The following is a 27,616-nucleotide window of genomic DNA, read 5'->3' on the forward strand; positions in this document are numbered from 1 at the left end:
ACGAAACTTTTCCCCTCATCTTACTTTGAAACATAGGTTAAAGACCAAAAAGGGTTAATTAATGTATGAAACATTTATGGTAAGTGTGCTAGGCAGTTAGTAAGACACTCGCGAAGGAATCGCCTTAAAACTCGTAAAGGTTAAATTATTAAAAATGGTGGAGCCGAGGGTACCCGAGTGACTTAAGCGAATCAGTGAGCGCAAAACAAGCGTTAGAGTCTAAGTTAGTTAAAGTATAGATTTACAAGTGACTTTGGTTTAATTCCAACTTACTTGTTGTTTATAGGTTACCAGACTCGTCCCGAGCCATTCGTAACCCCAGTCGCTCAGGCAAGTTTTCTACCAGTTATAACTGTTGTTGTGATGTAAATATATGTATATGCATTATCTTGTGATAGTGCATGATTGTTATTAGCAAATTCTTGCGATATATTGTAGCATGTGATATGGTATATATGCATGCCTGTTTCATATTCTTGAAATATATATCTGTTGGTTCAGTTGATAATACCTATGCTAGAGGATAGCGGTAACTTGCATATACCCTTAGTATAGGGACCCAAAGGTGAAAATATTTTCTAAAACCGGGAGTCGAGGATCCCGAGTAGATTTTGTATATATGGATATGGATATATATATATATATATTTATATATATATATGGTTATAGTTTTCCAAACTGTTAATCGAATAAGGTTTATTCGATAACTTTAACTTTATTTTATTATTGAATATTATTTTGAATATTCATTCGAGGACTTATGACTCCTTTTATTTTAATTATTGAATATTATTTTGAATATTCATTCGAGGACTTATGACTCCTTTTATTTTAATTATTGAATATTATTTTGAATATTCATTCGAGGACTTATGACTCCTTTTATTTTAATTATCTGAATATTATTTGAATATTCATTCGAGGACTTATGACTCCTTTTATTTTAATTATCTGAATATTATTTGAATATTCATTCGAAGGCTTATGACTCAGTTTATATTATTTAATGAATATTATTTGAATATTCATTTGAGGATCTATGACTCCGATTATTTGCTGAAATATATTCTTTATTTTATTAAAGAATAAGGTGTTAATAATCAAACTTATTTTCGATTATTCAAATAAAGATAATACTTTCATATAAGTATATCTTTGGTTATTTAATACTCGTTTCAAGTATAAGTTTTAATACTTCTACTTCAATTATTTTTATAAAGATTATTCTTTATGGGAATATTAATTAAATAATAATATTCGGTCATTTTCTAAATATTCTGGGGACTGATTTACTTCATTAAATCAGCTTTACTCCAAACACTCTTTAAAGTGTTTTCGAGTCTTCAAAATGATTTTTAAAAGTCAGAGTGGATCCCAAAACTCTTTTTTTTATATTTAAGATCTTCCTTTTAAGGAGATTTAAATACTCGCTCAAAACCTGGGGAATCCGGCTCTGTGGTGTATTTTATATTCGCAACGAGGTTGCAGTTTTGGTAAATGAATTGATTACTTGCCCAACGTTCGGGAAGTAAGCCCATCTAATTGAGTCGGCATAAGCGACAGGCCGGGGTACGGTCTATTATTGTGTAAGTGGCTGGGTGGCAGTCCATCAACGCGTGAGGGGCCGGGTAACGGTCTAGCGCGAGGTCCTAATGCGGCCAGGGTGATGACCGGTGAGGAATTCATCCATCTACAGTAGAAAAGGTTACTTATTGGTATCTTTGCCTGATCAGCAAGATATCTGGTTTATGCCAAAATTCTTTTCCTTTCCAAAATTTATTGGATGTTTCAAACTCTGTTCATACTTTACATAACAGAGGTTCCAGGAAATGTTTAAGAGATATATATATGTGGATATATATATATCGGGACTAAATAAAGTATCTCGTAACTTTATTTCATTCAATAATATTTCAAAGATTGAATCTATTCAAATCTTGTCTTGTAATCTCATCTATGTGATGAACTTTTGAAACTGATTATAACTTGAACGGTGGTAGTTCAAGTAGTATTGGGAAAGATATAAGTATATTGGGGTATTTGGTAACCTCATCTTTTAAACTTATATCTAATTAATAATTGTCTTATGAATGATAAAGATTTTCAGAAAAACGTTGAGACAAGGTTAGATATATGAGATCACCTTGCAACGATATTTTTTTATACGGTTATACATTGGGACTTTGTGTATATTATGCATGGAAGAGGACTTCCAATATTTTGAAAAGTATATATGTATATATACTGAATATTTTGCGACTTCATCGCATTAAGATATCAAACTTGGTTCATTTCTTTTGACCAAGACTTTCATGAGTATTATGAGTAGGCTCATATACTATTAATCATTATACATATTATTTTGGTGGGCTTGCTGCTCACCCTTGCTTTCTTCTTTCATCACACAACAACAGATAGAAAAGATGAACAGAACCAAGCTCCCGATTCGCGAGCGATTAGGAGACGTTCCGCAGTTTTCTAGAAGCATTGATGCCGCCGTAGCTGAGGTAGGAATTACCAATAGGCTAGGCTTTCAACTTTTGATGTACCAGATTTATTTATATTTATGAATTGTAATAATGGCAAAGAAATGTAAATTTATTCAGAAAACCTTTTAAGGTGTATTGGCAGATAATTGTGGAATAAAATGACTTGTGGTTATTTTTGGATGTTCATCTCTGAGACTATAACATGTGGTGTGTGTGTTTATTATGGGGTCACAGTACAGAGTAGTTGAGTAATTATTAAGATTGGGTATTATTAAGGGAAATGGAACTCGTGACGACCCGGATCCCCGACCCCGGATCTGGGGGTGTTACAAAATAAGCATGGTAAGACCCTCATTTTTACAGTTCTTTAAATCAGACTTTTAGAAACTTCAAAACCTAACTTTGTGTTCTTGATTTCTTTGGAAAGATCAAGCTTGTAGGAGGCTCCCTAAGGTTTCCTAGAAACTTAAAACCTCCCACGGAAGGTATAAACTTCAAACCATAGCCTTTACTTTGATTATTAGTGAGTTTGATGGTTGGTTTCTAAATGAGAAGCATGATCTTTGATTATTAGTAGTTTGATTTGAATTTGGAGTGATTTGGTGAATGAATCTTGTTATAGGTAATAGAACTTGATTGTGGTTGGTTGAGATGAAGAATCTGGAGAATAAGGACTGGTATAGTATTATTTAGTTGAGGTTTTGATGTGTTAATAATTGTGGGTTTTTTGGTGAGGTTTTGGTGTAGTGAGAAACTTGGTAATCGCGTAAACATAGCCGTCATAATGCCCATTTTATTCAACTGCTTGTACTCAGTGTTCGGGATAGAAAGCTCACTGACCAATCCGTAACTTTGCCATGTTTAGCTAGATCGTGTCGTAAGCTTCGTTTTGGTATGTGGTTCGCTTGAATCCGATGTACGGTTTAGGAGAAACGACCATTTTAAGTTACGGGGTTTCGCGAACGAACCTTTACCCCCTCGCTTTACTTTGAAACCTTGTTTAAGGCCCCTAATAGACTAATTGGATTACGAAACAATTATGTAAGGTGGGTTAGGCAGTTGGTAGAGTATTCGTGAAAGAGTCGCCTTAAAATTCATAACGGTTAATTTTATAAAAATGGTGGAGCCGAGGTTACTCGAGCGACTTATGTGAATCGTTAAGCGTATAAGCGAACGTTATGGTCTAAGTGGATAAAGTCTAGTTTCTTAAGTGACCGTGGTTTAATTCCGGCTTATGTTGTTGTTCATAGGTTACCGGACCCACTCTAAGCTTAAGTCTACCCCAGAGCACTCAGGCAAGTTTTCTACCCGTTATACTGTTGTTGTGATGTATATATGTATATGCATTATCCTGTGATAAGTGCCTGGCTATTATTAGCAAAGTCTTGCGATATATTGGAGCATGTGATATGATATTTATATGCATGCATGTTTCGTAATCTTGATATCTAATTGTTGATTCAAATGCTTATAAGTTGCATAATACCTATGCTAGAGATAAGCATTAGTTGCGTATACCCTTAGTATAGGGGACCCAAAGGTGAACATTTTCTAAACCGGGAGTCGATGTTCCCGAGTATAATATATATAGATATAGTTTTCAAAACTATTAATCGAATAAGGTTTATTCGATAACTTTATTTTATTTAATGAATATTATTTTGAATATTCATTCGAGGACTTATGACTCCACTTCATTTTATTTAATGAATATTATTTTGAATATTCATTCGAGGACTTATGATTCCGCTTATTTTATTAAATAATATTCTTTATTTTATTAAAGAATAATGTTTCGATAATTTCCAAGTATTCGGAAAATAACTGATACTATCAAATCATTCTTACTTTAAATATTTTACAGAGATTATTTTCAAACTTTATCAAAACTATTTTTGGAAGGTTAGAGCGGATCCCAAAACTCATTTTCAAATTTAAGATCTTCCTTTCGAAGGGGATTTAAATACTCGCTCAAAAATCTGAGGGATCCGGCTCCGTGATGTATTTTATATTCGCAACAAGGTTGATGTTTTGATAAAAGAGTTTTTGATTACTTACCCAACACTCGGGAAGTAAAATTCTTGGAATAAGTTAATCCATTAACAGGCATCGCCTGGGAAATATCGGTGAGTTTTCCTTTCCAACTAGATACGACTTCTTGGTGGAGCCGTATCAACAAGTTTCTACTTGGGGAAAGGAGGGACGAGCTTTACATTTCAGAGTCATGGATTTCATCTGAACTAGGAGTGGCGTAAGTGGTCGAGTGGCGCCGACCCAGCCTTATTATATTGGCCCAAATGGCCCGAAAGTTCCGCTAAGACGGTCCATTCCTTAGGAGTCCAGTGTTCGGTTGACAAGTAAATCCGACTGTTCTCCTCTACATGTAGAAAAAGATGGGGTTGCACTATTGCGACTGATCATCGTGAGTGGTCTTCCTGGCGCGGTAAACTCCCGTAATGAGTTCATCATCCAGTTTGGATATTTCTGCAACACTACCCAGAACATTTCGATAGAAAGGCTACGGCTGGGCGATTGTTGAGTGTTGGCAGGGTCGAGTTTTCAAAATGATGTTTCCATCAAATGAAGTATCTCGTAACTTCATTTCTTTTAAACAATATTTCAAAGATTGAATCTATTCAAGTCTTATCTTGTAGTCTCATCTATGTGATGAAGTTTTAAAACTAATTATAACTTGAACGGTGGTAGTTCAAGTAGTATTCGGAAAAGATATAAGTACATTGGAGTATCTTGTAACTTCATCTTTTCAACTTATATCTAGTAAACGATTATCTTATGCATGACAAAGATTTTCAGAAAAATGTTGAGACAAGGTTAGATATATGAGATCACCTTGCAACGATATTTTATACAGTTATAAACTGGAACTCTGTGTATATTATACATGTTAGAGGATTTCAAAGATTTGAGAAGTATATATGTATATATATACTGAATATTTTATGACTTCGTCACATTAAGATATCAAACTTGGTTCCTTTCTTCTTGACCAAGACTTTCATGAGTACTATGAGAATGCTCATATATTGTTAATTATTATACATATTATTTCGGTGGGCTGGTTGCTCACCCTTGCTTTCTTCTTTCATCACACAACAACAGATAGACAAGATGAACATGATCAAGCTCCCAATTCGTGAGCGGTTAGGAAACATTCCGCAGTTTCCTGTAGGCGTTGATGCCGTTGTAGCTGAGGTAGGAACTACCAATAGGCTATGTTTTCAACTTTTTTTATGCCAGACTTATGTATATTTATGAATTGTAATAATGGCAAGGAATATGTAAATTTATTCAGAAACCCTTTTGAGGTGTAATGGCTTATAATTGTGGAATAAAATGACTTGTGTTATTTTTGGATATTCATCTCTGAGACTATAACTTATGTTGTGTGTGTATATTGTGGGGTCACAGTACGCAGTAGTTGGTTGATTATTAAGATTAAGTATTATTAAGGGAAATGGAACTCGTGACAACCCGGACCCTGGATTTGGGGGTGTTACAAAAATGGTATAAGAGCTAAGCGTTATAAACCTAGTGATGATGTGACGTTAAAATAATAAGTTCACTAAGATAATAAGAACTCTTGCCAAGTTCATAGTCGGACTACCTAACATAGTACTGACAGTGGAGATCAGATTGTGGATCCGATAGAGCGTCCTAACGGGGGACCGGATAATGTTCATATTGAGGATGTAGCAGTTGAGGATGTTGTTCTAGAAAGGATTGTTGCTGAAGAGGATCCCGTGGGGGATCCTGACAAGAATGAAAAAATGACTGCTGAGGATTGATGACCGTAGTCAGGGCGACTACCAGATATGGGATTGGCCAGTTACTACCGTAGACTCGTTCAAGTTGGAAAAGATAGCAGCCCCTTTAACGCGGCTTACTCGTAAGACTGAGGAGTTCGAATGGACAGAGAAATGCGAGAACAACTTGTAAGAACTGAAGCAAAGGTTGGTAACGACCCCTATGTTGGCATTGCCAGATGGAAAAGGAGATTTTGTGATTTATAGTGACGCTTCGCATAAAGAATTAGGGTGCTTCTTATACAGCACAACAAGGTAATCACGTACGCGTTAAGACAATTAAGGGAATATAAAATTCGATATCCCCACCCATGAGCTTGGGCTCGTGGCAATAGTTTTTCTCTAAAAATTGGAGGCATTATTTGTATGGAGAGAAGTGCGAGATTTACACCAGCCATAAGAGCTCTAGTACATTTTCACACAGAAAAAGCTCAACATGCACCATAGGAGGTGGTTAGATCTAATCAAGGATTACGATTATGAGATTCTTTATCATCCAAGAAAAGCCAATATGGTGGCTGACACCCTTAGTAGAAAGGAGAGACTCAAGATGATAATGTCTTCGGAAGAATTGGTAAGAGATTTTGAGAAAATGGAAATAGAAGTGAAGGTAACCGGAGCCGGTATCGAAAAGCTGTTTGAGATTGTAATGCAGCCTGAATTATTGGAAAAGATCATTTTATGCCAAGAAAAAGTGATGAATGAAGGCAGGGATCTAATGACGGGAGAAGAGATTAATATCGAAGAAAGATGATAAGGGAATAATGAGGTATTCCTACAAAATTTGGGTTCCAAACGTTCAAGAGCTTAAGGAAGGGATCTTAGATGAAAGCCATAGTTCGAGGAATAAAATTTAGGGCAAACCCTGAATATGATAGTCAGGGAGGTCGCCATCAAGAAATAAGGGACCCATAACATAATGAGATGGAAAAACAAGGATTTTAATGTATAAGATAACCCCGATTATGGGAGAAAGATGAAACATTTCATATTGAGAAAACAGAAGTCGAGCAAGATAGGGAGAACCAGGACGGTACTCCTACGGGGCAATTGATGGACCTGCCTAAACAAAACTTATACTTTTACCCCAACCACCACCCTGAGGAAACAATGTGGTGTGAAATTCTTTCAGGACCTTTAAGTCACTAAGCTCTCAGAGTTCCAAGGAACAAGCTGACCCAGTCGAGGCGAGAGCCCGGTTAAAAGAAATAGAGGAATTATTTGAGATTCTAAATGATTGACGAAGCACAAAAGACTATTTTATCACCTACCTTCCTAAGAGAGAGGCCACCCGCTGGTGAAAGACCAAGAAAGGCACGGAGCCAGAGGTTAGAATAAACTGATTAAAGTTCAGTCAATTGTTTTCGGGAAATTGATTCCCAAGGTTATGGAGATAGTGTAAAAGCTTTAGAGCCAGAACAAAGGCGGGCGAGTATGATGAATTATGAAGCTAAGTTGTAAAAGTTGTCAAGATTCGTTCTGAGGACAAGAATCCTAGAACGACGTGATGATTGAAGTCAATGATTAGTGGGTTCATGAAATGATTATAAGAGAAAGGAAAATAAAAAGAAACTGAAGTGGAAAGGAATATAAAGGCAATACAGTTTGAGGAATGATAAGGGAGTTGGGTATGAAGAAACCCTAAAGACTCGTAGCAATAGAAATAGAAAAGTATGTAATCGTCAGGATGAGGGTGATTCACCATGAGTTAAAGTTGATGGTTGAAGGTATAAGAGATACATATATTTTATTCCCTTTAAGTTGGGAGGATTTGAGGAAACCTTGAGATAGTTCGAAGGATAAATAATGAGACGCGGACAGACGGAGGAGACAAGAAATTAAGAAATTAGGAAATTGGATGAAGGAAGTAACCTTCAAAAATGTGAAGTGTATGTAACACCTGTGACTTGATATCCAAAAGGGAGACACAAAGTATAGAAGATATCCCAACATTGCGATGACTGTTGAGATAAACAACAAAGATAAATGAGGATTTAGTAGAAAGAAGTTCACGATGAACATGACCAATATCTTCCAGAACATCCATGTTATCATTACCAAATCAGGCAAGAAAAGTGGATAACCGTTGTTATCTTTTGGAGGCCATATGCATTGACCTCTTTCTAAATTAGGATGTTATTGTAAAATTAGGCATAGAGTATCGAGGTGGAAATGATTGAATAAGATACCCTTATCAAGGATATATGACTTGCTTTACCCATGGAAGGATGCGAGTACCTTTTTAAAGGTGGAATTAAGGATAGAACCTCGATAACTTGAGATGAACCATGGGGGAAATGCATAAAGGTTGGCATTTCACCCTTAATAGGGACATTATGAGTTTGGGTAGTACAAAATGAAGAACTAAGGCAACAATAACCTTTAAAGATTAGTGGAGAAAGTTTTCAGAACTATATAGATAATGGTTCTAGTATTAGTAAATGGTATTTTGATATGCCCTATATCTAGGGAATACAGGAGGAGCGATTCAAGGATAACCTTAGAGGTCTTACAAGGAGAAAGGTAATATTCAAAGTTCTGAAGAATATAAATTTTGATAAAGGAAATATTATGTAATTATAATAATGCCAGGTGGGGCACGTGTTGAACCATAAGAAAGTATAGATTGACCCAATGAGGGTTGAGATTGGTGAAAATAAGAAGGACCCAAGATAAGAGACGTCCTAAGTATGATCGAGAGTTAGTCGTGGCAATGTTCACATCTAAAGACTAAGGCAATGACTTATGGAAAAATGGTGATTTTTTTTTCTCACCAGGATTTAAGAAAAGCATTTTCACATAAGCAGTGATTGAGATGAGGTAGAAAATTTAGTTGGAGGTGGTTAAAATGACAATGAATGTAAGGAGATTTTACAATTAGGAAAGGCCAAAGAGGTGGCCGACACTCTAAGTGTAAGAGAGCAATTATAGGCGCTCGTGCCAGAGAAATACAGTGATGATGGTTAAAGCCGTGAAGGTTGTATTATAGTGTGAAAGATTGACATTGCTTCTGATGATTATGCGATACTCAACTGTATATAGATATAGTATAATATATAAACCGGGAGTCGATGTTCCCGAGTATAATATATATAGATATAGTTTTCAAAACTATTAATCGAATAAGGTTTATTCGATAACTTTATTTTATTTAATGAATATTATTTTGAATATTCATTCAAGGACTTATGACTCCGCTTCATTTTATTTAATGAATATTATTTTGAATATTCATTCGAGGACTTATGATTCCGCTTATTTTATTAAATAATATTCTTTATTTTATTAAAGAATAATGTTTCGATAATTGCCAAGTATTCGGAAAATAATTGATACTATCAAATCATTCTTACTTTAAATATTTTCCAGAGATTATTTTCAAACTTTATCAAAACTATTTTTGGAAGGTTAGAGCAGATCCCAAAATTCGTTTTCAAATTTAAGATCTTCCTTTTGAAGGGGATTTAAATAATCACTCAAAAATCTGAGGGATCTGGCTCTGTGATGTATTTTTACATTCGCAACAAGGTTGATGTTTTGATAAAAGAGTTTTTGATTACTTACCCAACACTCAGGAAGTAAAATTCTTGGAATAAGTTAATCCATTAACATGCATCTCCTGGGAAATATCGGTGAGTTTTCCTTTCCAACTAGATACGACTTCTTGGTGGAGCCGTATCAACAAGTTTCTACTTGGGGAAAGGGGGGGCGAGCTTTACGTTTCAGAGTTATGGATTTCATCTGAACTAGGAGTGGCGTAAGTGGTCGAGTGGCACCGGCCCAGCCTTATTATATTGGCCCAAATGGCCCGGAAGTTCCACTAAGACGGTCCATTCCTTAGGAGTCCAGTGTTCGGTTGACAAGTAAATCCGACTGTTCTCCTCTATATGTAGAAAATGGTGGGGTTGCACTACTGCGACTGATCATCGTGAGTGGTCTTCCTGGAGCGGTAAACTCCCGTAATGAGTTCATCATCCAGTTTGGATATTTCTGCAACACTACCCAGAGCATTTTGATAGAAAGGCTACGGTCGGGCGATTGTTGAGTGTTGGCAGGGTCGAGTTTTCAGAATGATGTTTCCATCAAATGAAGTATCTCGTAACTTCATTTCTTTTAAACAATATTTCAAAGATTGAATCTATTCAAGTCTTATATTGTAGTCTCATCTATGTGATGAACTTTTGAAACTAATTATAACTTGAACGGTGGTAGTTCAAGTAGTATTCGGAAAAGATATAAGTACATTGGAGTATCTTGTAACTTCATCTTTTCAACTTATATCTAGTAAACGATTATCTTATGCATGACAAAGATTTTCAGAAAAATGTTGAAACAAGGTTAGATATATGAGATCACCTTGCAACGATATTTTATACAGTTATAAACTGGAACTCTATGTATATTATACATGTTAGAGGATTTCAAAGATTTGAGAAGTATTTATGTATATATATACTGAATATTTTGCGACTTCGTCGCATTAAGATATCAAACTTGGTTCATTTCTTCTTGACCAAGACTTTCATGAGTACTATGAGAATGCTCATATATTGTTAATTATTATACATATTATTTCGGTGGGCTGGTTGCTCACCCTTACTTTCTTCTTTCATCACACAACAACAGATAGACAAGATTAACAGGATCAAGCTCCCAATTCGTGAGCGGTTATGAAACGTTCCTTAGTTTCCTGTAGGCGTTGATGCCGTTGTAGCTGAGGTAGGAACTACCAATAAGCTAGGCTTTCAACTTTTTTTGTGCCAGACTTATGTATATTTATGAATTTTAATAATGACAAGGAATATGTAAATTTATTCAGAAACCCTCTTGAGGTGTAATGGCTTATAATTGTGGAATAAAATGACTTGTGTTATTTTTGGATATTCATCTCTGAGACTATAACTTGTGGTTTGTGTGTATATTATGGGGTCACAGTACGCAGTAGTTGGTTAATTATTAAGATTAAGTATTGTTAAGGGAAATGGAACTCGTGACAACCCGAATCCCCGACCCTGGATTTGGGGGTGTTACATTATATCTATCATATAATGTTTTAAGGTAATATATTTATTTGATTCATCATATATGTATGTATATTTTATCCTAGTGATCAATTATTATATATTTTTGTAGGATAAGGAGTCGGAAGCTACTAAGCCAAAGATCGATCTACCATTATCATCAACATCACCATTTGTGTACAAACCTTTTAATGAGATTTCTTAAGATGAGACGAACCTTAAAAGAATTAATTAGAACTTAAGAAACTAATCAAAAAAGAAAATTGATAAACTAATTGTGTATTAACCAAGTTTGATTCAACAGTAAAAAATTTCTGCCAACAAAATTAGGAGATACCTTCCAACAATATTAAGGGAGTGTCCCTAAAGAAACTCATCTGGTAGGAGTATTATAAGTTTCGAAACTTCGCACTAAATATTCACGTTTTGTTTCCCCTATAATTTGTACTGCGTTTAAATACTTATTTTCTAATCTTTGAACTCCTTCATAAACCCTCTTTTAAATAATCAAGTGCATTAAGCTTTTATAGTTATTTAGCCTCATTGGATTAAAAAAACAACAACTTATTACTAAAATTAGAAAATTGTCATATAAGTGATATGTAAATAATCACTGATAAATGATTTAGGCATTTTGGTAATTTTATTTATAAGTTGGAGATGTGTTTGGTAAATTATAATTTAAAAGTTATAATTTTAAAAAAAAGAAATTCAAAATTTTAATTTTGTAATTTAATACATGAATATATAATTCACAAACAAAATTATCAGGATTATTGAACTGCAAATTACTAAAACATAAAATAGTAATGTAAAAATTACAACATTTACGTAATATATTAGATGACATACTATATAGTTCTTTTTTTTTGCCACTCAAACTATGTAGTTCCTGATTTCAAGGTGTTAAGTTGTGCTCTCAGGATACAGTACTATAAAATAAATAAAAGATGAATGTAATGTTAATTTGGTCATATTTAGTAATAAAATTATGTATTTATAGGGAATGCAATGCAATATCATCATCAAGAATGGATAGTTATGGAACGTGGGATGAAAACGAGGATGTATTGCCGAACCACTTTCTAATTTTCAGCATTTATGTTAAGATCTGGTCATTGGCTTAAATTTTTCAAACAGTCTTCCCAACCTTAAAATGAGCTTTCGATCCAATTATCAAAAAATGCAATGTTGCAAAACATGCCTTAGTAGCTTTACATGGTGTTAGGCAGGGGTGAGTAGAAAAAATCGAAATCGAAAAAATAATGGATAGACTATACTAAAAAAACCGGGACGAAAAAAATCGAACTGAAAAACCGAAATTAATGGCGCAGTTTCGATTTTGGTTTTTAATCAAGATCATACTGAAGTTAACCGAATCACTATATTATATTTATATATAATATATTATATATTTTTATAAAATATATAATATATATTCTTATGATACCTTTAAAATAATTCATTTTAATATATATCGCATATATATTTATTTTATGTTTGTATAATATAACATCATAAGTGATATAAGATTCATGATACTTTTAAGTTATAATTTCTAAATTTGTGTACAATTAATTTGTATCCCTTTTTTAATACGCTCTTGTTTTTTATTGATGTGAACATATATTTTTTGTATACTAATTAAAAAACCGTGTGATACACATACTGTTTTTAATATTATCTACATTTGAGTTTAATTTGAGGTAAAATTTTTAAGATATGAAATTTATTTATGATTTGATAATAATTATAAATATACACACACGTATATAAGTTAATATTTGTTTTTGACATAAATGGTATTTTGTTTTTAAGAAACAATATTCACGATTAAAATATATAATTTTATTAATTTATAGGTGTGTTTACAAAATTTTATTACGTTTTAGCTAAAAGGTAAATATTTGCTCATATCAATAGTATACCAACTATGTTTAGTTTGATTTAAGTCTTGTTTTAGCATGATCAATTGTATAAATTATTTTGTAATAGCCTAAAAACCATTATCGATACTATATTCAACTAATAATATTCATTTTTTTAAATTCATTTAAGCCCAGATTAACGGTAAAAAGATGTTGGTAGCTCAGATAAAGTACATATTATTTTATTTTAGCAGACCAATTTTTTTCCAGATTTTAATTTTGCTTTGAATAAATTATACTAAATTTATTTAGGAGAGCTAAATTATGCTGACTAAAAAATTATCTCTAGTTTCGTTTTAATAAAACAGCAAGGATTTTATGAAAATTGAAAAATATCCCGTAATGATATAAGTTCAAGAATTATACAGACAGACCAACTGTCAAGTATTATAAATTTTGTTTAGCTCTAGGGAATAACATATATTATTATATTTAAGTTTGAGATCTTACACATATTTTAATTATATTTGTATTTATGTAATTATATTATTAATATTAATTTATTTCTTAGGGTGTTTTATTTTAAACATTACCATAAGTACATGTGACTGGACCGACTACCAACCAAATTTTCATTATTTCGTCTTTAGTATAATAGTATAGATAACATAGATATGATACTATGAATTATACAGAAAAATTACATTATGAAATAAATTTTGTTTGTTTTATAAATTTAAAAGTGATCATTCTTTGATGTTTAATCTAATATAGTTATTTTCCTTGATGTTATTTTTAATTTTTTTCAAATACATTATAAACAAAAAATTATAGTATGAAAAATCGAATAAAAATCGAACCGATAAACGGTTACCCTAAATCGAAAAAATCTGTTTGATACGGTTTGGTGGCGGTTAATAGTAATTAACCGAACAGAACCACGTATATTTGTTTGAAAGCAGTTTATGCCAAAAACCGCACCATGAACGCCCCTAGTATTAGGTCATTGGTCTTGGTTTTATGTTTTTTGTACACTTTAGGCTGTTGTAGTGTTCCCCGAAGTTGTTCACAAGTAGTTGAACTATTGTTATAGTACTTTATAATTTATCTTTGGGTGAAATGGTAGTTTGATCACTTAACATATCAGCAACTTGCAACTTGATCATCCAAGTCAAAAAGCTTACAGTCAGGTCATTTCACTCTTAAAAACTTGTAATCAAGTCATTGGCCATTACTGACATTAAAAAATAGATGAAAAGATGACTGTGCTGGATGAGTTGGCTTCAATCAATTGATGTGGCATGAACATGTCATCTGATACATATCATGATCCGACCCAACCAATCTAAAACCAATTTATATAAGAAACCAATCGATAAATTAGGGTTTTTGTTATCTCTCTTTATTCCATCTATAATGTCTACTTCAAGGAGTAGTTACTCTTCAGTGAAGAATCCATACAACAATAGCAACTCTATCATGAGCCATAAGAAATATAACCCAGACTTCGAATATAGGTTTAATGGTATCAAATGCAAGTGTGATATTGTTGCTCCATGTCAAGAAGCTTGAAAAGAAGGTAAAATGGATCCAGGAAGGAGGTTCTTTGGATGTAGCCGCTACTTGGTAAGCTTATATATGGTCCATCTAGATTTAAACTTATTTTCAAATTTGTAACAATTATTTCAATTTTTTGGTTGGGACCAAGCAAAAAGTGCAATTTTTTTTGTGGGATGATCCCCAATACCCAGATAGAGAGATAGAGAAGTGCAAATAGCTATGATGGAATGAAGCTTTATGGAAAAGAAAATGTTGGTCCTAAACGAAGAATGTGTCTCACTTCGAAAGAGAAACAATAAAGTTGAAGCTATTTTGCGGAAGGAGAAACAATCTAATAAAATGAAGAAGTTGTTGGTGATTGTAGTCATAGCTTGGATTGTTTTCCGTTTGTTTAATTAATTTCCAGATTGCAGTAGGAAAAACAATGTATAGTAGTTTGTTAATGCTTGCAATGTAATGATGTACATTAATATAAAATGGTGTCCTTAATGTAATGATGTTCTTAGTGTAGTAGTTTGCTCTGTGACTTTGCAAATAACAATATAGTAGAGAAAGCTTGTAATATTAATAACAAATTTGAACAAAAGAACTTGATAGATATGGAAAAGACTGTTAATGTGATCCCATTACATAGAATATTGTCATACATATTAAAGCTGAGTCATTGACATTGTTTAAAGGACAACTTATGTCAGAAGATTCGCATTAAAATAATTCATAGTTGTTAGGACGAAAACACGCGCTAATATTCACGCAAGTATACGCGATCGCAAGTAATATAGAATTAATTCTAGTTCATTCCTACAAAAACTGGTTTAGGTTAATTTCAATTAATGTCCTTATGCAACAATTGTATGGTTATTATTCAATACTAAGATGATAACAAATTGGTTTTATTTATAACTAAGATTATTAACTAACATACCATTAACTAAGAGATTAAAGGATTGATCTACTTATATAACACAAACATGGGATTTTAACTTCATTACTACTTCATTCAATAGCCTTTTTGTTCTTAACATTAGCATGCAATGGTGATGACACTAATCAGATAACACAAAACTAGTAAACGCCAACTTTCGTTGTACGAATACCCTACTACCAGACATCCACAAAAGAGATAGAAGCTGAATAGACACCAATTATATTGAGACCCTATATGTCTATAGAATTTTACAACACAACGGTTTAATGCACAAGTTATTTATCATGATTACATAGGGCAAGCAAGATGGTTAAAATTACCTACGAATCATGCATATCAATTACATGAACCTATTCTAGCATGGCAAGTCCTAAATCTCTAAATTCACTTTTGCTTCATTAGAGATTAACACAATATCTTATAAGTTCGCAATGCTCATAAGACGAACAAGCACAACCAATACTAGGATATCATACAATCACCACACACTAAGGTATCAAAATATATTAACTAATTGAAATCCATAAGTAAATCCGCTAGAAATCCACGATAACGATTAGCCCATAACCGAACTCATCATCACTGTGGGTTCCGATGAAAGCATGTTATAATGAACTAGGTCTTTAATAAATGAATAGTAAATAAGTACGTTAAACAAGAGTATTAGGTTCAACAAAATAAGAAATGAGCATCCAAGATAACAACTTAAAATAGAGAATCACAAGAATAAACTTGATCTTCTTCCCCTTGGTTGTATTTGTGCTATAGGTCTTCTTGATGCGTTCTTCTTAAGCTCCGTTATTAAAAACATCCTTAAGTTGTCTTTATATAGCAGCCCAATTAATCCAAAAACCCAGAAAACAGTCTTCTAATTGAAACAGGAATCTGGAATCCTGACCTGGCGCAGCCGCGCGCTTCATCAGTGCGGACGCGCTGTCATTCTGCTTTTCTGGCTTGGCCGCGCGCTAGCACACCGCTGGCGCGCTGTCCTTCTGGAAAAACTGAAATTGCTTTCTTTATTTGCTGGTTCTTGATGGCCTTTGCATGAGCAATCTTCACGACACCTTCCTAATACCATTTTAGCATCAAAGCAATGCTAAATCACCTTGATCCCTGATATAGGTCTGGAATACAAAACATTACAAAAACACAAATAACTTCAGTACAAAACATCAATCCAAGCCTTTATAGAGCATTCTGAGTGGACATAAATTCCACTTAACACACCCCCAAACTTGAATCGATGCTTGTCCTCAAGCATAAACAGACTCAAAGAACAAAAATAAAAAATGCATGAATGCAGACTACATGAATGCAACGATCCCCTCAGAATAACTAAACCAACTGACGAGCAACATCTCAGCAAATACAATTATTCTCACAAAGATCAATCAAATCTCATAAATAAACTCACAATCTAGAAATGTGCGTGCGTGCAAATGCTTAACATATATACTATCGCAAATAGATCAATAATCATGCCTCACTACTCACCAAGGCAATCACAAGATTATAAATAAAATAAAAGTTAAACTCAAAATGACTAACAACACTTCAATTCTTCTATCAGAGTTATTATATGGATTCATGCTTTTATTCACAACACATAAACAATCACAAATATGCTTATTTAATCATGTAATGAGTGAGGTCCATAAAAGACTTATACAATAATACTCATGTAGCGAGCGTTAGGTTAGTGGATCCCATACTATAAAAGCCTTAGGTCACTAGGCACAAAGTCCCTTAGGAACTTACTAACTCAAGTATTAAATAGCCAACTCGTGATCAATTATGCATAACACATATTTTTTCTTTTCTCTTTTTTTTTTATTTTTTTTTATACTTTTTTTTCTCTTTCAACAATTTTTGAACGAGTACGTTTCGCTCCATCTCGCTCAACCCTAGACCACTCATATAAAATGAGTCGGCTACTGGCCATTTGACACCTAGCCATAACAACTAGCAATGAAATCCAATTTTTTTCTCCAATTTTCAAATATCCATCTTATTTTATCATTAAGAGAATATCCTCAATTCTAAATATAAACAAGTGATTAACCTCGACAAACAAATAAAACATGACCATGATCTAGCACTCAAGCAACCTATAAGACTTAGTGAAATTTTTAATTATTTCTAACATGCAATTCAACTCGATAGGACTTAACATCACTATATACGACATCACCACACTAGCATCAATATCACAAATCAATCTGTAAAGCAAACTTAAGGGATCTTGATATAATGCAAATGCAACTATATGCAACAAACTATCATGCAAAATAATAAAAAAAACTACTACATGGAAAATATGCAACTATATGAACTAAACTAACATGAATATGCAACTATATGAGACTCACACATAACATATATTCCTTAACTACCACCCCCAAACTTAAAATATTCACTGTCCTCAGTGAAGGTAATAGTAAGGAATCAGGCATACCTACTCAAAATCCGGATCATCACCCTCAACGAGTGGAGTGTCGGGAGTGTCAAGAGGCGGGTACACAGAGTCCTTACCGAATATTGGCCACTGGATATCAACTTCTGTGGCTCTGAATGCAGTCCCCAGTGCCTGAGTGAGATCATGTGCAAATCGACTATGTATGTCATGCATCACCTCCATCCCCCTCATCACGCGCCTATACTGCGCTGAACCCAAACCAGCACTATCATGTGCTTCCTCTTACTACTGCTGTGACCGTGAAGGACCGACCTCACCTAACTCAGCTCTCCAAGCTGCTCTGCTCGCCTGAGTCATGCCACCAGCATATCTTTGAGGTACTGGATGTCCACCTGGCAAGTGGTCATAAGAATAACCAAGCCTCTTCAGATGAGGCTTACCACCGTTCCACACTTGCATACTCAACAACGTCGAACTATCAATCGGGGCACTAGGAAGCTGCAGCTTCTCGTGTGCCGGCCAATAAACTCCAACCGTTGCACACAGCTTCGTCATAATGGACGCATAGGGAATAGAACCCGTAGTACTGCCTCACAGAAACCTCAAAATACCCTGATAAATCACCATCCCGAGATCCACATAATCTCCCTGAAGAATGCCCCACAATAACCGTGCACGCTCCACAGTAACATCATGCACGTGAGAAGATGGCATGATATTGACACAAATAAAAGAATTCCATACACGTGTAAACCTATTCATGCATGAGGCAGGGAAAGTGGCATACTCGTTCGTGCCCTTCTTAAACCTCTATTGAGTCTCAAGCACACACAATGTAGCAACAATCAAATCCAAGTTAAAGTCCTCCCCCATCTTAGCATTCCAATCCTCCTGCTCCGGCCTCCTCTCGGGCTGATCGATCACCCGATGAATGGCCTCAGCACTGTAGTCCACCGTCAACCCCCTCACCACAGTAAACCATTCTTTTCCGCCTTCGCGTTCGCGTAAAACTCGCGAACCACACTCATAGGCACCGCAGTTGGTGCCTTTCAAAAAGCGATCCATCCCATCTCCACAATCACTTCCAACAACTAACCATCCCTCCCCGATGGCAGAAAACCTCGCTCCTTGGCTATGGGCTTCGAAAGCAGCCTCGTATACTCTGCCTCAGCCTCCGGAGTAGAAAACCTAGGCCTCACACCCCCAATACTAGAAGAATCGGTGGTGCTACTGCTAACTTGGGTTCATTGTCTTTTGGGTGCCATTGGAAGTGAATAAGTTTGAGAGAGAATAAAAGTGTATAAGAGAGATTTGTGTGTTTGAGAATTTAAAAGTGATGAAGAAGATTGTGTATAAGTGTGTGTATATATAGGAGTTTTAGAATAGAATTAGTTATAAAAAAGAAGTGGGAATTGATTATGGGAATAATGGGAGTAATGGGTTTGATTGAAATTGATTTGGAGAGGGAAACATGGAAGTGGGAGAGTAAAATTTGGTTGGGAATTGATTTGGTGTTTAAATTCCCGTTTTTCTGACCTTTTTTTTGGTCCAGGGAGCCAGCGCGAGCGCGCCATGCTTCTGGAAAATCAGCGCGACCGCCCCGCATACCAGCACGGGCGCTCCGTACTACTGGAGTTTCAGCGCGGCCGCCCCGCTTCTCAGCACAGGCGCGCCGTGCTACTGTAGTTGGCACTGATTTTTTTCCTTTTTCTGATTTTTTTTGTAGTTTTCTCCTTATTTTTTTCTTCCTCTATCTACTAATGTACAACAAACTTTGGTTGCCTCCCAAGAAGCATTTGCTTTACGTCGTTAGCTTGACGTAGAATTTCGTGATCAAGTTGACAATAAAACAACACTAACCACCTCACGGTTTGCTGTATCCCTATAGTAATAATTCAACCTCTGTCCATTTACCTTGAACGCTTGGCCCGGATCATTCTAAAAAATCTCCACCACTCCATGTGGAAACACAGTTTTGATAACAAACGGCCCTGACCACCTCGACTTCAACTTTCCAGGAAAAAGACGGAGACGAGAGTTGAACAAAAGATCTTGTTGCCTCGGCACAAATGATTTGAGCACTAGACCCCTATCATGCCACCTCTTGACTTTCTCCTTATACATTTTATTATTCTCATACGCTTGAAGCCGAAACTCATCGAGTTCATTTAATTGAAGCATTCTTTTCTTACCAGCTGCATCCATATCAAGGTTCTACTTCTTCAAAGCCCAATACACTTTATGCTCGAGCTCCACTGGAAAATGACACCCCTTACCATAAACCAACTGAAACAGCGACATACCTAACGAAGTCTTGTATGCTGTTCTATACGCCCAAACAGCTTCATCTAACTTCAAAGACCAATCCTTCATTGATGTATATACAACTTTCTCTAGAATACGCTTTATCTCTCTGTTAGATACCTCAGCTTGACCATTAGTCTGAGGATGGTAGGCTGTAGCAATGCGATGACTCACATTATACCTTTGCATCATAGCAGTGAACTTGCGATTGCAGAAATGTGATCCCTCGTCACTGATTATGACTCTTCGAGTCCCAAATCTTGTGAATATCTACTTATGAAGAAAATTAAGCACTACTTCGTATCATTTGTCGGCAAGGCCTTGACTTAAACCCATTTGGAGACATTATCAACTGCCAACAAGATATACTGATTATTGCAAGAGGAGACAAATGGCCCCATGAAGTCAATTTCCCAAACATCAAAGACTTTGTTAGTCCCTTAACAATATGATAAGAATTACAGAAGGGGGGTTGAATGGAATTCTTGAAACTTTTTCTTGAAATAAAATGTTCTAACTCAGATATAAATATAAGTGTATTGATTAGCACAATGCGGAATGAAAACTTAAGTGTATCAAAACACAAGTGATTAAAAACAAGAGTCTTTAAAAATTTTCTGGTGGATTTGAATGATTCCACAAGAGATATATCTATTATCTATTATCTATTATCTATTATCTATTATCTATTATCTATTATCTATTATTATATTATATTATTAATAGCCCAACATAGGGCAATAAAATGAGACATTTCATTCTAAAAAAATTCTGAGACATTTTATTCGTTAATAGAGAACGATGGAACTTCCCCGCTCATTATATTATTATTATATTATATTATTAATTATTTATATTTATATTATTAATAGCCCAACATATTTATATTTATATTATTAATTTATATTATTATATTATTAATAGCCCAACATAAGGCAATAAAATGAGACATTTTATTCTAAAAAAATTCTGAGACATTTTATTCGTTAATAGAGAACGATGGAACTTCCCCGCTTATTCTAATTCGTATAGTCAGAAGTCAGAACCCTTGCCATTCTATTTCTTCATTGTACTCCTCTTTTTTCGCCCATTCGTTATCGATGTGTGATTTCGTGAACGAGGGTTTCGAGATCAGAACTTGACAATCGGGCTCTCTATGTGTATTGCGTGGGTCGATCGCGTGAGTATGGCTCAATCCTTCCTTCTCCCCAGGTAATAATTGTATGATTTACACCTCTTTTTTCTTATTCCGCCGCTTGGTTTCACTTGTCCTCCAAGGAGTTGTGTCGTGTGTACCGCTTTCGCGTTTATAGGGCCACATGATTTGGCTTCGTGAAACAACAATTAATTATAAATGAATAGATTAGGGATAAATTGGTTTTAGGTTTTTTGTTATTGTTGTGGATATGGAATGGGCTAATTGTTTTGGATGATAGATAGGGTTATTTTTTAGTGTCCATACTTGTTTAGTCAAGGTCCATTGCATTGCATACAAACAAGTAAACATGCCTTATGTATAATTCTCATTTGAACATAAAGAAAATGTAGCCATTGTATTTTAAATCTAAAGGTGTAGAAATAGATACTCCATTATAGATCCCATCTCTTTTTCGATATATAATAGAAGAACACAAGGATAAAAAGGGCCAGGAAAACCCTGTGAAAGTACCCAAATAGCCCTGCCTCTGTCAGATTTACATGGCTGCGTTTCGATCAGTACAAAAAAGTCTCACACAAACTGTTCTGGTTCATTTTTTAGAGCCTGTTCATTTCTGTGTTGTTAGATAATCTCATGTTGTTGCGTACATTGATTTTCGGAGTCTGTCGTCCAGCCGTCCAGGTGCTGTTTTTTGCAATATGGCTGTAGTTTTTGTTTTATGTATGTCACACACGCATATGCATATATTTTTTCATCCTCCCTTTTCTGGATTATCAGTATTCATGTGAATCTTCTTTCCAATTACATTGGTGTGATTTTTCTTAATTTCAATTTTGATTTCATATTAACATAGTTGTTCAATTTTTATATTTTCAATTAAAATAGATGTTCGCATTTGTACTGATATGATATAATTTTTTCTATGTTCGCATTTGTATAGATGTTTTGTTTTATATATAATTTATTTCCATGCGAAATTTTGTGATGGTCATCCAGATATATATATATATAGTGTGTGTGTGTGTATATTTGAGTAACTTGGGTTCGAATTTGGCATTTGCATGTATGAATAAATAATAAATTCATTAAATTTTACCGTAATATTGGGTGATTTTAAGTTATCATTGGGTCGGTTCAATAAATGAACCTATCATTGGTAAATATTGTGTTTGTGATCACCTACGGTTTTGGAGCCATATGACATGTTTTTTATATAAATAAAAATTACGACAACATAGTAAAGTGAGATTTAATGAGTATAACTCTATTATATTTTCATGAGGGCCAGATCCACTAAAGAAATTTAGATAGTCAGACTTATGATTCTGTTTGCAAAATTATCCCAAAATGCAACACTTTTTTTACATTTAGTCATAGAACTACAACGTAAAGGCAATAGTAGGCTATGAAAATAATTTTCTCTTTTTTTCACAACCCATTTAATTGAGCAAAGGCAAAAGTGGTCACTGAGGGTACAAAACCTGTTAAAAAGTGTCTTAAAAAGTGGATAAATGAAATAATCCACATCTTTTAACCCTTAAAATGCATTTATTTTCAGGTCATAAGCTTTCCCGGAACAAAAGTTTCAGAAGAAAATAGAATAACTAGGATGACATTGCGAAACCATAATACAAAATAATCATAACACGAGATATATAATATAATTTTGATCGGATATGTATCAAATATTTCTGCACTTATGTCGACCATTCCAAATTACATCCTAAATTAATGGCATATGACTGCTATGAGTATTTGCATCACAGTTTGATCAGTCTGCGTGTAAAATAAGTTTGGATTTTGCTTTCTTTTTTATCAAATTCTGTTGGTCTACAATGATATGTTTTATTAATTTGTCATATTATATATGTCAACTATTTCATCATAATATTATTATATTATTAGTTTAGTTTCTTATATAAAGCTATTTATTTAGACACAAATTTTAATAATTTTTATGCTTTTCTTAAACGAGATTATCCTTTTTATTTTATTAACACTCTGAGCTGGTGTGAATGTGATCCATTAAAAGATTTGTCTAAATTGCCGCGAAAAAAGAAATCCCTTCGTTGTTTGTGTTCTTATAAATATATATATTAGACATCAAGAATTTAAGAAAACTTCTGAATAAAGATAGCTGATGTATGTGTGCACTTTAGGATAAACCATGAACGTATTAGAAAACAAACATATATTTTCGGGAATGTAATATTTAATCGTCTATTCGTAGGACTGGTACTGTACACGATCGTTAAAATTGCATTGTTTATCGCAATATTACATATTTCCCATACTCGCTAAACATCTGTTGCATCCATACAGCTCATCGTATTCTGATTTTTGATTGCTGATTTGTGTAGGGCTGACCTTCTGAATTCCATATCCGGTCACATACACCTGCACTTTGGAATCCTCACCTCAATTTGCTGGTAATCTTTAGTTCTTAACATCTATTTTAATTGTAATTTAATTTCTTCACCAGAACCTGTGATTTTATCCCCGCAAATTTAGAATTTAGTACTACGTTATTATTCAACTCGTGGAGTGCTAAATTGCAATGAGGTTTTGGAATTTTTGATGTGAAAAAGGGTTTCGCGTTGTTGAGAATTGATCATTTGCATGTTCAAATATTTGATTAAGCTATTTAATTCTGCAATTTTTATAGTAGGTGATCTTAGAATATTGCGTTAATCCGTGGGTCTGAAAAAGTTATGTAAATACGTAAAAATTGTATGTTACAAAGTGTCATATGTACTCAGGTTTCTTCAAGTCTTTGTCTCTTTTCTTACCTTCAATTCTGATCACTCACTTACTTAATTCGATCCGTTTCCCAGAAATGTTTGTGTGTCTCTCTAACAAGTTTATTCAATTTTCTATCTTCTTCTATAATATAAAATCAATTAAAAAATAAATTTATCATTGATATGGGCTCTATCAATATACATTTGTTTTCATCATCATAAAGTATATAGTTTACTTATTCAAGTCCTCAGGGGTGGGAAATGTCCAAAAAGTTATCTTTTAAATAGTCAATTTGCTTAACATTTTAGGTGTTGAGTTGTATTTGCTGCTAACATGCTGCATCTAGACCATATATCAATATACACTCTAGCGTCCTCATTCATTTCCAAATCCTACATTTGCCTTATCAGTCGAGAACCCGAAAATGGCCCTTGATATGTATGAAGTGTAACATTTCGTAACAATTTTCAGGTTTGATGAAGGGCCATTAGAGCAAATCTAATGGTGGTGCTAAAGTACGTATATCTATTATCACAACCAGCTTTTATGCTCGTATGTAAAATGTGAATTCAGAGATAACTTTATGAAGTGAAAGACGAGGCCATAATTCCTATCACTTCTGGTATATATTGTGAATAGCGAGGGTGTTTTTGATTTAAAATAACGACGGGCGGACATATCTAATTTTGTAAAGATAGAAAATAGGTTGCTAATTTTTATCAGACACGCCACTTACATTTATAGTATTAATAGACTGAACTGTATTGTTTTAACCTATCATTTTATATTGGATGATATAGCTGTTAATTTCAGAATTGGCTGCTTTTTTATTTTTTATTTGTTAATTTCCTTTTATTTTTATGCATATTTGTTTCCGGATCATTTTATTCGTGGACTACCCTCAGCTTAATGTTTTTGTCAGTATGCTTATGTTGCCGTACTAACAGATCTGTTTAGGAGAATAAAAAGTTCAGTTAAACAGATCTGTTTAGGAGAATAAAAAGTTCAGTTAAAGCTGTTATGTTTTAGTTATAGCGTTTCAACAACTCAAGAAAAAGAGATCACCATGGATTATTGTTTTGGCAGGTGTACATGGGATTTAATTTACCAAGAATTAAGTTTGGTGGGTGTGCAAAATGGTATTCAAGCTCTCACTTCTGGTACAACACCTCCGATGTTTGTGATCAGTGATTAGGGCTTGCATGAAGTAGAAGGCAACATTGACTCAGAAAAGGATTATCCTCCATTAGGGTTCCAGAATATAGTAAGCATTCTTAAAGAAAAAACGGATTAAGGTATGTATATTTGTGGCATGCGAGAATGTGGTATTGAGATGGGCCGCTGGGTAAGCCTAGAGTGGAGGAAATTGTGTGATAGGGGTTGATTTAAAGTATCCAGTGATATCAAAAGAGTGACGAGAATGGAACATGATGAAAAGTTGATCCAGTAGCACCACAGGGTGCAGGACTAATGGATCCTAAAAATGTCCACATTTTATAAATACTGACATTGGTACCTTTCATCTACTGGTGTATATGGTCTGTAGGTGGACATGCAGTCCATATTGAAGACTATTGTGGTTTATCAGGTCGTGTTGAGGTCACCAATAAACATAATCAAACACTCGATACTTTTATCACTAAGAACCTTTCAGACAATGGGGGTACTGATAGAATGAGTCATAATAGTAATTCCCTTTACTGGTACATTTCAAAAAATTTACCACTCATTTTGAATTTGATTTGTTTTGAATACCCCTTCAAATCATTTATTACAGACTGTTATGGGGGATTTTGGCCGAGCTTGAAACTCCTTTTACCAGAAAGGTCAATCATTTGAGCCCGCGTGTTGGACTGTCCCATCAATGACTTTTTATTCTCTCATCCAACATGTGATGGAGTTAGGTCAGTACTTACAAATGCAAACTGTTTTACTTAGTAACTATATCATTGTGTTGCAATCTGATGAAAAGTAAATTAATTTCTTATATTGATGTGTATATGTGCTGGGGTCATTTACAATTTAGGCTAGAAAGTAATATTGTATCAACTTAAAAAAATTGTAAGAAACAACTTTACTGAAATCACTTTTCTATACTAGATAGGATTCAACTTTTTTAATGAAAAGGTCATTTGCAAAGGTCGTGCAAAATTTGGGAACCTTCGTTCTTAAATGTACAACTAGCCTCACATGGAACTTACTTTATTTGAGTTAAATATATCTAAGTGCAATAAAGAAAATAGCTAAGTGTCTCCTATGTTTGGATTGAATACTATCTCTGCTGAATGATTAACATTTTTTAATTGCAAAGTGTTACTAATATGTAAAGGTTCTTGGCCATTTTTTTCAGCTTGTTAAAGATGTGGAACATGAAGTCTAATGGAGTGCTTGATATCTACAACTGCCTAGGTGTAGCATGAAACAAAACTAAAAACATGTACTATCAAACTCAGTCTGATACAATCAGACAATAACTAGCTTCATCACGGATCATGATTTATGCCTTTGAAAGATGACTCGAACTGTACATGTGCCCACTGGGTTTTGAGATGTGAAGTTGAATTTATTTATTTTTGCTAATTTAAAGTTGAAAATTTTATAGGGCTCAGATTCATTAAAGAGCTAATATTGTGAAAGTTCAAACTTGATGTAGCTTTTACTTATTAAATATATATATATATATATATATTGATTTTAAATTCCAGCAATTTTTATAACTTCGCTTTCATAGCAGTCAATAAATATGTAAATATTACGAAAATTACGTGTTTTAGAAGAGACCCGTGCCTTGCACGGGTTTTTATGCTAGTATTAATAATAGCCCAACACGGGGCAATATTGATGAGATATTTTATTATCTCAAAAATCATGAGACATTTTATTCTTTGTAAAATCTCTAATTTGCCCTTAGAAATTGGTGAGACATAAAATTCAACTTAAAATATCTAATTTACCTCTCTTTTCATAAATTGTATAAAACTTGTTATTAGAGGGAATCGAACCCAGGTTTTCAAGTTACAATAACAATCAACTTACCACTCGGCCACTTATTCACATTAGTCTTTCACCATGTATATAATATAAGTACGTGTGATCGAGACTTATTGTTACCTCAAAATTTTGAGACATTTTGTTATTCGTAAAATGTCTAATTACTCTTAAAAGTTAGTGAGACATAAAATTCAATTTTTTGATCATAAACTCTTTATATTTGATAAAAATACAATAACTTTTTATTAAAAAATTATAAGTTTTAAGTAATTATAAATGTGTTAATGAATACATAATTAAAATATACATAGTAT

The 27,616-nt window shown here is 34.0% G+C and overlaps 1 long non-coding RNA gene across 2 annotated transcripts; it reads left to right on the top strand.

The window, feature by feature from the left end:
- The first annotated feature begins 21,395 nt into the window (after positions 1-21,395).
- LOC141682705 (uncharacterized) lies at positions 21,396-26,997 on the top strand. Of its 2 annotated transcripts, XR_012559921.1 has the most exons (5): positions 21,396-21,622; positions 23,930-23,998; positions 25,398-25,998; positions 26,089-26,215; positions 26,662-26,997. It is a non-coding gene; the product is annotated as an uncharacterized LOC141682705 (long non-coding RNA). The 2 variants fall into 2 exon arrangements; XR_012559920.1 differs by having other exon boundaries at positions 21,397-21,622; positions 25,398-26,215.
- The last annotated feature ends 619 nt before the right edge of the window (positions 26,998-27,616 follow it).

Source organism: Apium graveolens, chromosome 9 (assembly GCF_009905375.1).
Source record: "Apium graveolens cultivar Ventura chromosome 9, ASM990537v1, whole genome shotgun sequence".
Classification (NCBI taxonomy): Eukaryota; Viridiplantae; Streptophyta; class Magnoliopsida; order Apiales; family Apiaceae; genus Apium; species Apium graveolens.